At 46.4% G+C, this 12,219-nt stretch overlaps 1 non-coding gene across 1 annotated transcript; it reads right to left on the bottom strand.

Moving 5' to 3' along the window:
- Nucleotides 1–990: 990 nt before the first annotated feature.
- On the bottom strand, nucleotides 991–1,063 carry TRNAK-CUU (transfer RNA lysine (anticodon CUU)). Its single transcript has one exon. It is a non-coding gene; the product is annotated as a tRNA-Lys (tRNA).
- Between the last annotated feature and the right edge of the window lie 11,156 nt (nucleotides 1,064–12,219).

Below are 12,219 nucleotides of genomic sequence, written 5' to 3'. Positions count from 1 at the left end.
AGCAAAAAAATTCCAATGTTAAAAAAAATGTTAAGAAGGCTAACAGAAATACTTTTATGAGCCAGACTGCTTCTCACCTATGTTCATAGCTCCAATCTAAAATTATTTATTGATTAAAAAAATCATTGATGGAATAATTATAAATTCCTATAATATCCTACTTATTTCCCTGAAAAATAGTTTGAGGCTTTTGTTAAAATCTATCATGTTTAAGTTCTTCACATCTTTCACAAGTGTTATGATGGTGACAAATGGTAGGAATTGGCTTGATAAATCTGCTTGTGCTGTTGGGGCTTGTGGTTGATAGTGCTTCAATCACTGAAATCCTTGGATCACAGTAAGTATTACCTTGAACACTTTTTAAAATGTTTATTTATTTTTGAGAGACAGAGAGAGACAGAGCATGAGTGGGGGAGGGAAGAGAGACACAGAATCCGAAGCAGGCTCCAGGCTCTGAGCTGTCAGCACAGAACCCAACGCTGGGCTTGAACTCACAAGCCATGAGATCATGACCTAAGGTGAAGTCATATGCTTAACCAACTGAGCCACTCAGGTGCCCCAAGCATTACCTTGAATACAAATGGGATGGGATCTCCTGGAGTGGAGAGGAGAAGGAACTGAGGTTGCTAGTTGTGTGTGCGTGTGTGTGTGTGTGTGTGTGTGTGTGTGTGTGTGTGTGTTGGTGGGGAGAAACTATTCAAATCACCAAGTCCAATGTGGTATATAATCCCACAGACCAGGACAGAATGTAAGGCCACCCTTTCTCTAAGTCCAGCGAAGTCAGGAACTCTGTCAGAAGGACCCAAAGGGTACAGAATGGCTCTAGGGGCAGGGGCTGATGGGAAGTGAGCCATGCTCAGTGTAACAAACAAACTTCATTCTAGCAGATCTCACTTGCTATTAATAAAATCATATTATTTTTATCTTCCTCATTGTGAAAAGTTAATCTTATTTTTTATCAAATATAACTTTTTTTTAAAGTAGACTCCACACCCAACATGGGGCTTGAACTCATGACCCTGAGATCAAGAGTCACATGCTTTACCAACTGAGCCAGCCAGGCTTCCCTCAAATATAACTCTTAATGAGCTCAATGACCAAAGGTCTTGAAAGAGCATGTTATTCTCCATGATTTCAAATTCTACCAAAAGTTTTTTCTTTTTGGCTTGTGATCATTGAGAAAAACCCAGGAACCTGTCCTTTTGAATATGGAGGGCAACAGGGGGAGTCAGAGGTGAACAGTGTCTGAGTTCACTGTGACACTTATTATTTGTTACACACTTCCTATCTTGGGCCCAACCATGCTTATTATAGTTCAGGCCGGTATAACAAAATACCATAGACTGGGGAGCTTAAACAATAGACAGTGATTTCTCACAGTTCTGGAGGCTAGGAAGTCCAAGTTCAAGGTGCTGGCAGATTTGGTTGTTGGTGAGGGACCCTCTTCCTGGCTTGCAAGATAGCGGCCTTCTTGCTGTGTCCTCCCAGGGTGGAGAGAAGACACTCTGGTGTGTTTGTCCTCTGATCAGGGCACCGATACCATCACAGTGGCTCCATCCCCATGACCTCATCTACACCTAAGTACCTCCCAAAGGTCCCCCCCTTCTCCTCCCATCACACTAGGGGTGCCACTCAACATGTGAATTTGGAGAGGACATAAACACTTTTTGTTTAGCCCATAACACTTACTGATACTTATATATATGGAACATCTCTTTGTCTAGCAGTTCTACAGCATCTTCTCCTCTGTTCCTCGTTTTTTTCTCTCCACCCTCAGGGCTCTGCTCACCTTCACTGCCCCTGCCTCGTGTCAACATTAGCACTTATTTCGCCGCTCCAAAGTTGTAGAAGTCGCTACTCTGGTTGCTCAGAGTTCTTACATTTGGGTAGCCATCTTTATCCTCCTTGAGAATTAAAAAGCTTCAGTTAGTTAAATGAATGTGCCAACACACAAATTTTGATTGAGCAGATAAATGCTCAAAAACAATGCAATTCCTGTGCATATTTTTATGTACTACATTAAGAAGGGGAAAAAAAATGACTTGCTTAGCGAGGCACTTTGCAGAAATTCAGAGGTTAATTTCAGAGATTAAGTAAATACTCGGAAATGCGTACAGTTCTTATAAACACTTTTATATACAGTTCAAAATAGGTGACACATATTTAATATCAATGCTGTAAAAATTCTAAATTTAATTTGTAAGTATTAAGTCAACAAATGCTCAGAAGCATACGTGTCCTTTCAAAGGCAGTCACCAAATGGAAAGACATGTTTTCCAGTGGCTGGAGTTGTTGTTTTATTTTTATTTACTATTATTATTATTATTATTATTTAATGTTTTATTTATTTCTGAGAGAGAAGAAGAGACAGCATGAGCAGGGGAGGGAGGGGCAGAGAGAGAGGGAGACACAGAATCTGAAGCAGGCTCCAGGCTCTGAGCTATCTGTCAGCACAGAGCCCGATGGGGGGCTCAAACCCATGAACTGTGAGATCATGACCTGAGCCGAAGTCGGACGCTTAACCGACTGAGCCACCCAGGCGCCCCTGGAGTCATTGTTTTAAAAATGTGTGCTCAGCGGAATCTTGAGGAGACAAACCTTTGGATTTTATATGTCCATAAATGAGGTTCATAACTTAGCCTTGTCCTGACCCCAGCCTCAGTAGAGGCCTGAGGGGTGGCAGGAGGTGAGGGCACTAAGGGAGGATCAGTTAGGTCAGCTGGCATCACAGAGTTCAGCTGACTGTTGCTGTCCCCAGGCTACATGACATGGCAGCATTCTCCAGATCCACGGGGAAGGAGGCCCTGTTGGCCAGCTTGGTGGGGGAAGCGGTTTATTGTGTCTCACTCTGTCTGGGCTTGGGCAGCAGGGACCGAAACTCTGGCCCTCGGGTCCTATCCTTGCTCCTCAGCAGGACCACACCTAAAGCCCCTACTTTAGGTTCAGAAATGCTGGGGTGAGGTCCTGCTCCAACACTCACCAGCTGGGCAGGTCACTTAGACTTGATGAGCTTCTTAGTTCCACGGATCTTCAGTTTTCTTATCTAGAAAACAAGGCCAGTAATGCCTATTTTTACTGGGTTTTTAGATAATGGGTACAGGAGAGCTTGGGAAATTACATAAAGGCTGCAGACAGTGCTAATGGTGACTAGGTCCACTGCAGAGGCTCAGTTCAATTCAAGAAGCAGGTGTTAAGCCCGATTGTTTACCAGGCGGATCCTGTATTATGCACTTCAGGTGTTAGAACGATGAGGAAGAATCAGCTCTTGGGAGGAGGCTATGACATGTCAGAAGTAGTGGTGATGGAATTCTTTTCCACGTGGATTTACATCTGCAGCAGAAATGCACTGTTAGCAGCATGTCCAGTTTGGGTAACTTGCTCCAGTGGCCACAGGTTATTTGCTTCTCAAGCACTCTTTCCCCATTTTTCTTGTAATGGCATTTTCCCATTTTCTTCTGAGAGTCTACTTCTCTCTCCCTTCCTGCCTCGAGTAGACTCCATCCCCAGCCCCAGGAGTGGAGCATAAGGCTCAGGCTTATATAATGGGTGCACTTCATTCCCTTGCTGACAGCAATTGCTTTGGGAACTGACACATAACTGAAGGCAGACCAGTCAGAGCTGTTGAGACTGAACTCTAGGATTCTTATTTGTTTCAATACTGGGGAAGCAGACCCACACTTTCTTGTAGGCTTTGAACCTGGAAGTATGTGGTGTTGGAGCCACTGTAGTCATCTTGTGGCACTGTCAGAAGATCCCTTATGAGAATGGGTCCTATCTAGAGAAAGCAGAGATGAAGAACAAAAGCTTGGTGATACTCTTTGAGTGCCTGTATCCAGCCATGCCTGAGGCTAGCACTACCTCTGAACTTTTCAGTTACATGTATTGCTAAATTCTCTTTTGGCTTAAGATAGTTTGTGTGCCTTGTGACAGAAATGCCCCTAATTCACCCCAGGATACCATGAAGACTTGCCAGTCGGCTCCCTGGAGATTCTATAGAAAAGACCACGCAAACCAAATATTTCACTTCATGTGGACTTTCTACCACTATAGCTCCTCCCTATATGTATCCACACCTGCCGAAGACCCGAGGCAGCATCAGGACCTTTTGTTCTAGCTTTATTGAGATATCATTGATGTAAAGCACTATGTAAGTTTAAGGTATACAAGGTGATGATTTGATCACCACAGTAAGGTTAGTTAACCCATCCTTCACCTCACATACTTACCTTTTTGTTGAGGAGGTATTGAGAGCACAGAGATCACTTACTCTCACTTCCTCTTTCAACTTCCAAGCATGCACTACAGTATCGTCAACTCTAGTCACCATGCTGTCTGTTAGACCCCAGAACTCACTCATCTTATAATTGGAAATGTGTACCCTCTGACCAACGTCTCCCCATTTCCCCCACTCTGCAGCCCCCGGCAACCACCATTCTACTCTCTGTTTTCAAGAGTTTGGCTTTTTTTAGATTTCACATATAAGTGAGATTATGCAGTATTTGTCTTTCTCTGTCTGACTTATTCCCCTTATCAGGACACCCCCAAGATCCATCCACGTTGTCGTAAGTGGTAGGATTTCCTTCTTTTTCATGGCTGCCCATATCTATCCTGCAGGATACCAGTCTGCTGTTCAGCCACATGTACGTGGCAGCGATGCAGCCCCTTGCTCTCAGGTGGCACGAAGCCTGAGAACTCTGTCCCTTTTACTGCCCTCTCCCCTCCCTCTTTGAACCAGTTTCAGGACCCAGCCTCATGCAGGGACTGTTTCCTAAGCAGGGGAAAGCATGAGCCATCTTCTGTTTTACATACCACCCCTCTAACCCTGTCCAGGATGACCCTCCACCCAAGACACTGCAAGGGCAGACCACGGAGGTCATCCAGCAGAGAAGGACCTTGTCCACTGTCACTCGGTGAGCTGGTTTCAGGGTCAGGACAGGCAGCCAGGGCTCTGCACTTCTAGCCCGGCCTTCCTGCCCCCGCTGCGACTACCTTTTTTCCCTTTACAATCTGTATTTACAATCTAAAAACATCTCAGATGCTTTTAGATCAGTGTGGCGAGTACTGGCATTTATGCTTCTAGGGAGCAGGGACGGTATTGTTTGGTTGGGTCGGGAAGCCACCTCTAACTTGGCATTCTGCTCCCATAGGAGCACAGCAGAGGTTTCTGCTGATAGGCTGAGGATCGAGGGGCTATTTTTGGGCCACAGGCCCAGGTGGACCAAATGTCATTGCTGTTCACTGGGGGGCAAGGACTGGGTCTGTGTGAAGTGTGGGTAGATGGCTCCAATAGGGCTCCCGCTGAATTCCTCCCCTGCCAGAGGGACTTCCTGCTTTGGGCTCATTGCTCCTCTCTGGGAAATGGGTCTGATGCCTCACTCTCATTTCCTTGATGAAGCATCTACTCGAGGTCAAGCTCTTCCAGGAGATGGTGAGGATTTTGAGCGCCGGAGCCACTCTGCAGTGGTCATGTGAGTGAGTTTGTGTCTCTGCCTCTGTAATCTACTTATTCATCTCGTGGGGCAGCTAGTTGCTGGAAGGGGCAGCTCTTTGTTCCATGCAGTCTCTCTCCCTTGACCTTAACTGATTAGACCAGGGGTGGACACATGACCTAATGTGATCACATCGGCTGTCAAGAATGTGAAACGAAGGCCCTGAGGGGCCGAGGCGATGAGCTGCGGGGCACTGAGTGGGGAGTCCTGCGGAGCCCAAGCTTGAGTGGGCCCGTGGATGCCCGTGGAAAGCCTGTGCCTTGAGTGGCTAGATGAAGCTGTTCTACTGTATGAACTGGACACGCAGTCATGACACCAGAAACAGGAGAGAGGGAGGGACAGAGAAGCTCTGAATGGGGGAATGCTTTTCCAGCTCTTGTGAGAAGGACTTTCACTTCCTGCTCACTACTTTCACTTCCTGCTCAGTACTTCCTTCAGTTTTCTTGATCATCCTTCAATAAAACCCTCTAGTAGTTGAGCTTATTTGAGGCATCTCTGTTCCTTGCAGCCAAACGCTCCCTGATTAGAACAGCATCTCACACCTCCTGCGTTCCCAGCTCCTTGCCGCAAACCCTGCTGGTTTGCCAAACGCATGTGTGTACCTCTGAGTCCTATGTGGCCATGATGGAGGAGCGTCAGTAGTCTGGTGGGCGCAAGGCAGGGACCAGGGCGGAGACACAAATGCTTCTTAACTGGGCGGGGGATGCCGGGGAGGGCTGAGCTTCTGGATGTTTCCAGGATTTTCTGAAGTGAGGCTTGGTTTCAGGGACAGAGAGCAAACAGCTCTAGTGTTTTCTCCAGAGCCACACGGGACTGGAGTGTTGCTGGTCTGCACGGCTCTTCCTTATGCTTTTGGAGCCCTTAAACACCCCTCTCCTGCCCTTAAACACCCCTCTCCTGCCCCTAAACACCCCTCTCCTGTGACTGGAGTTCCTCAAGTTGCTCCCCAGCCCCCCTTGGCTCCTACTTGGTTTTGTCTCTATTCTTTGAGTCTCAGTAATTGCCCTGTCACTCTCTTACCTCCTCCTCTTTCTCCCTTTCTTTTGATGTTGAAACCTGCACACCTCGCAATCAAAGAGTCTGTAATACAAGGCGGCAGATACTCTCTGTTCCAGCCCTGTGTCCTCAGGGCACATCCTACCTCCTGATCTCCAGGAGCTGACACCCAGCCCTCTCATAGGACTGTGACATTTATCTCACGTCCTGTTCTGTGCCCAGCATGTGATAGGTGCCGAGGCAGCGTTTGTGGAACTGAATTTGGGGGAATATACTTGGTATAATTGGATGCTCTTCTAGGGAGACTTAGGCAATCTGAGGGGAGCTGGGGAGCTTCAAGGCCTTGGGGGAATAGAGACGAGGGGGTAGAGGTTTGGGAAACAGGGATGTGATAGGAGGTGGAAGCCAACTTGTTTTGTCAGGATAGTCCAACTGCTGTAGCAGAGAAGCTCAAGGTTGCAGTGTCTTAATACAACAGAGGTTTAGTTTTTTGCTCAGATCGCAGTATTGACGTGTGTCTGACAGGTAGCCTCCCATGTGGTAATTCGAGCATGCAAACACCTTGCATTTTGCAAACATCATCCCCTAGGGCCTAAAAGTACTCTCTGTTGGGTGGGATGCTCTACATCCCGCTAATAGACAGGGAGAGAGAAGGAGAGGGAGGCAGGGTGGGAGAGAGAGACAGAGACAGATGGGGGGTGGGAAGAGACTTATACAGGGCTCTTGTGGATCATCCCTGGAAGTGTGTCATCTTTCAGTGCTGATCACATTCCATTGGTGAGGCCAAGATAAGGGATAAGGAGCAGACTGCCATTGAGAAGAGTTTGCTACCCATAGTTGTCAAGAGGAGGGGGTGCACCATGCCGTAGGGACCATACAGAAAGCTGCAAGGTCAGTGAGGAGGCAGAGGGAGAGTGAAAAGCCCTGACTGTATTTTTTGTAAGGAGGGGGATGGGTGAGGCAGAGTAAGCTGCTTTAGGACTGGCTACTTTGAATAATTTTAGGGGCTCAACTAGGGGCTGACCCTAGTCGTCTAATACCTGGCCCCAGAGTGATTAGGGCAGAGAAATAGTGTCCCGCAGTGTACGAGCAGGGAAAGTAGGGGTTTGGAGGCTTGGGTTTGGACTGGCTAGTTTTCAGGTGACAGACATACTCTTAGGAGAGTTGCCCATCTCTAGGAATCTGCTAACTCTGGGAGGGCAGCTGCCCCAGAGTCTGTTAAAGCTCCAGATGCGGAGACATCAGAATAAGGAGACATGTTTAATTCAACGACACAGTTAATCACAAGCAAGGCAGGGAACTGTAATCTAGCCGTTTGCCCAGGGAGAAGAGATCAATTTTGGTGAGCACTCTGAGTGTTCACCACAGCCGCTTAGTGGAGTGGAGAGAGCTTCTGGTTTGGAATAGAAAGCTCGGACTGAACTCCTCACCCTGGGACACGGTGCTGTGTGAGTCTGGACCCGTCACTTTCTCTGGAAGAACGGCTTTCAAAAGGGGGAAATAATCAGAGCGGCGTTTCGGTGCAGTTGTGAGAATCAAATAAGATGTCACGTAAGATGCTTTTAGCAAACTCCAGGGTACTGTTCAAACGTTGGCTGTTTTTTTTTTTGTGGTCNGGGGGGGGGGGGGGCCCCTCTCTGGCTCTCACACCAGCAGCTCTGCTGTCCTTCACGCACAGGGTCCGCCCCCAACCTGCCTGGGGTGGGGCCAGACAAGCAGCTGGGCTGACCTGCTCCCCCGAAGCCACATGCAGAGGCTCAGAGGGACTTTACAAGGATGGCACAGGATTAACAGATGTGGCTGCAGGGCTTCATGCCCTAACCAGCTGGGAACACACGCGGCTCAACAGGAAAGACAGCGATTAGTGACTCTGCCAATGCTTTTTAAAACCGATTCTTCTCCCCGTTTTACATCAGTACATGCTCATTAAAGAAATAGGGTTAAATATAGAAAAATACAAAGAGCAAGTAAAAGGCACTCCCGGTGCCACTATNCTACAGAGAAATGGCTTGTAATTCATTTATTCTTAATCAGAAATTCATTTTGATCCATAGTATATACAGAATTCAAAAGTTACAGAGGGTATGCCATGAAAACGAAGTCCCCCACCCGGTTCCCTTCCCGGAAGGCAACCTCACTTACCAGCCCCTTGTGTTTCCTTCCAGAGTTAATCAATGTATAAAAAAGCATATGCATGCATAGCATTTTATTTTTAAGGCACATTCTTGCACGGTCTGCACCCTCTTCAATAGCTTGCTCTTCCCCGTAATAAGAATGTGTCTTAGAGAAGACTCCACATCCATTCAGGGGAGCGGCCTCATTCATTTGAAAGGCTGTATACTATTCATTATATGGATTATTTCATGATTTATTTAACTCATCTGATATTGAAAGATATTTAGCTTGTTTTCAGTCTTCTGAATTTTTAACGATGCTGCAGCGAATACATATGTCATTTCACACATGTATAAGCATATTCGTAGGGTAATTTTCTGCAATTGCAATTGCTGGCTTAATGACTCTGCACATTTTAAACATTATGTTTTACTTCCTCAGAAAGATCACATGCATAGAATGAGCCTGTTAGCTGCTTCACACCCTTGCCAGTAATCTGTTATTAAGATTTGTCAACTTGCCCAACCTGAGAGGTAAAAATGGCATCTCATTTAAATTTTCACATCCTGTTATGTTTAAAATCCATTCCACTCCGATTATTGGGAGCTGTTTTATCTTGTCCACATTTTCCTCCTGGAGTGTTGATCTTATTGATTTGTAGAAGCTCTTTGTATATTGAGGGGTTTGGCCTTTTGTCTGTGATACACGTTGCAAATATTTCCCTCAGTTTTTACTCTTCTAATGACTCTTTTTCTCCTAAAGAAAATTTTTATTTTTGTGATGTTAGTGTAATAATCTTTCCTATCATAGTTTCTGAGTTTGTATCATACTTTGATAAAGGCCTTTCTCACTCCAAGAATGTAAAAGTTCTTCTTTGTGATTTTGTTTTATGCATGTGAACTTTTCTTCCATCAGGAATTTATTTTGGTGTAAAGAATAGGTTGAGAGCAAACTTTTCTTTTCCAGGTAGAGACACAGTTTATCCCAACATCAATTGTTAAATACTATGTCCTTTGTTATACTGATTCGAAATGTTATGTTGACCACGTGCTATATTTTTATCTGTATTTGGGTATGTTTCTGCAATCTGAAATCTGTTTCACTTATGGATTCTCTAAAAGAATAGACTGAGGGAGGAGTGATCAGGGAAGGTCTAGGCAAGAGTATGACTTTTCAGGAAAGGCTTTTCTGGTGGAAGAAGCAGCATGTGCAAGGGCCCTGAGGCAGGAAAAGACTCAGTGCACTGGAAGAACCAAAAGAGAGAAACCTGGTCTGGCTGGTCCTTAAGAGAAGAAGCATGTGGTACAAGATGTGGCTGGAGAGATGAGGAGGGGCCTGATTAGTCCCCATGGGCCATGTGAAAGCTTTGTACCTATCCTATGCAATTGGGAGGCTTTGAAGGGTCTTAAGCAAGGGGGTGACATGATCTGGTTTACGCAGGAACTTAAAATCTCTTTAAAAAAAGGCTTGGGGTGCCTGGGTGGCTCAGTCATTAAGCAGTTCAAGCCCTGACTGGCTCTCTGCTGTCAGCGCAGAGCCTGCTTCAGATCCTCTGACCCCTCTCTCTTTCTGCCTTTCCCCTGCTCATTCTCTCTCTCTCTCTCTTTCAAAATAAACAAACTTTTAAAAAAAGGCTTAAGATGTTTGTTGAATGAATGAAGACAAGAGGTGTAAGGTTCATTATGCGAGACCCAGAGGGATGGGCGGGAGAAGTGCCCATCTTTCTTTCTTTCTTTTTTTTNGTGCCCATCTTTCTTTACTCCTGGGGTTTCTCACATAGCCTCCAGGCCTCTGGCTCCTCTGCTCCATTGTGCTGAACACAGTGAGACCAGCATATTAGCCAGTAATTAGCTTTTAATTAGAAAAGCATGTCTTCGCCTCTAGAAGGGACAAATACCTTTAAAAATTGAATCACTTTAATTGGATAAATCTTTTACCAGATAGTTTTGAAAATTCTAGTCCTTTCATTAGAAGCCCCATCGAGCAAAGCCATTTGAAAGTGCTCACTTAATATAGCAGTCACTGGAGCATCATTCTGAATATATTGTTTTATCACGGAGGGTAATCCGACCCTTGGCCAGAACAATGCTCTTGCCCCGACGCTCAGGGCCTCCCTTGCAGGTCCCCCAGAGCAGTGCTGCTCCAGGACAGTCCCAGACCAGCAGCAGCACCGCCCAGGAGCTCTCCGGAAATACAGAGCCTCAGACCCCACCCCAGTCATCTCCAATCAGAATCTCTGGAATTGGGGCCAGGAAGTTTGTGTTTGATAAAACTGCCATGGAAATTCCTAGGTGCACTCGAGTCTATGTACAGAGCTCCAGCCTATTGGGTAGGTGGCCACAGGCAAAGGCATTCTCACTGAGCACTTGTGATCATGTGTGCGCTCTACAAACAAGTGTGCAGGAAACACAGAATACCAGGCACCTCCCAGGGATTGGGAAGACAAGACAGCCTCTGTCCTCTAGGAGTTTAGTCAGAGAGAGAGGGCGTTTGCTTATTTGTGTTTTTTTGGGTTTTTTTTTTTTGTTTTTAAGAGTGTGAATTGAGGGGCTGGGTGGCTCAGTCGGTTAAGCCTCCAACTTCAGCTCAGGTCATGATCTCATGGTTCGTGAGTTTGAGCCCCACGTCGGGCTCTGTGCTGACAGCTCAGAGCCTGGAACCTGCTTCGGATTCTGTCTCCCTCTCTCTCTTCCCCTCCCCTGCTCACGCTCTGTCTCTCTCAAAAATAAACAAACATTAAAAAAAAAAAGAGTGTGAATTGAGTCGCTTATGAGGGAAGTCCAGGAGTCTGTGGAAGTGTAAACAGGCATGGCTAAGGTCGCTATCTGTTGTTTTCTCACTCGACCTCAGAGCTCACTTTTGGGGGATAACTCCTTATGCTTTGGGGGAACCACGTCCTTCCCATCCTCAATGTTTATTTTTCAGAAAAAGCTGAGCCCGTGCTGGGGCCCCAGGGTGGTTGAAGCTCACGAGTCAGATCACAGGGTTGCCGTGATGATGGACAAGGCTCCCCTCCGGAGCCCGTGAGAGGCAACGAGCTTTCAGGGGACTTCCGGGACGGAGGCTTCTCTCCGCTGGACATTGAGGTGAGTGGCTCGGACGTCTAGAGCTGCTACAGCCCCCCAGTGACTCCGAAGGGGAGCCTGTCTGAGAATTAAGAGAACCATGGGGGAGACCAGAGAGGGCCAGGTAACAGGATGGAGTCACCAAGCTCTGGTGACATTGCTCAGGCCCTTGCAGCCCAACTGGGCCTGGAACCCTCAGACTGGGGAAGCCGGTTTGGGCTGGTTTCTCCCTGCCTCACAGCTAAAACAATGCTGATTTTCAATATCGGGACAAAATGATAATACTAGGGCTTAGTATTTGTTTCACGCGATGCTGAAATGCTAGTGTTAATACTGGTACTTTAAAATCAAGTATTTAAAATTCATTTTTAAATAATCAGTGACACTAAAACCTTAATACCTTCCAAATGTAAACTACGTATACACGGATTACAAAACATCAACTGAGAGTATTAATTGAAGTATGGACACAGAGCAAATATTATCATTCTGCTGTCATTCCGATATGCGGAATCACCCCCCACGAACCCCTGCGGCTCCTTCTCCGCCCTCCT

This window comes from Crocuta crocuta, unplaced genomic scaffold, assembly GCF_008692635.1.
Source record: "Crocuta crocuta isolate KB4526 unplaced genomic scaffold, BGI_CrCroc_1.0 scaffold7, whole genome shotgun sequence".
Taxonomy (NCBI): domain Eukaryota; kingdom Metazoa; phylum Chordata; class Mammalia; order Carnivora; family Hyaenidae; genus Crocuta; species Crocuta crocuta.
Note: the sequence above shows the minus strand (reverse complement) of the source record. Positions and strands in the feature narration are given on the sequence as shown.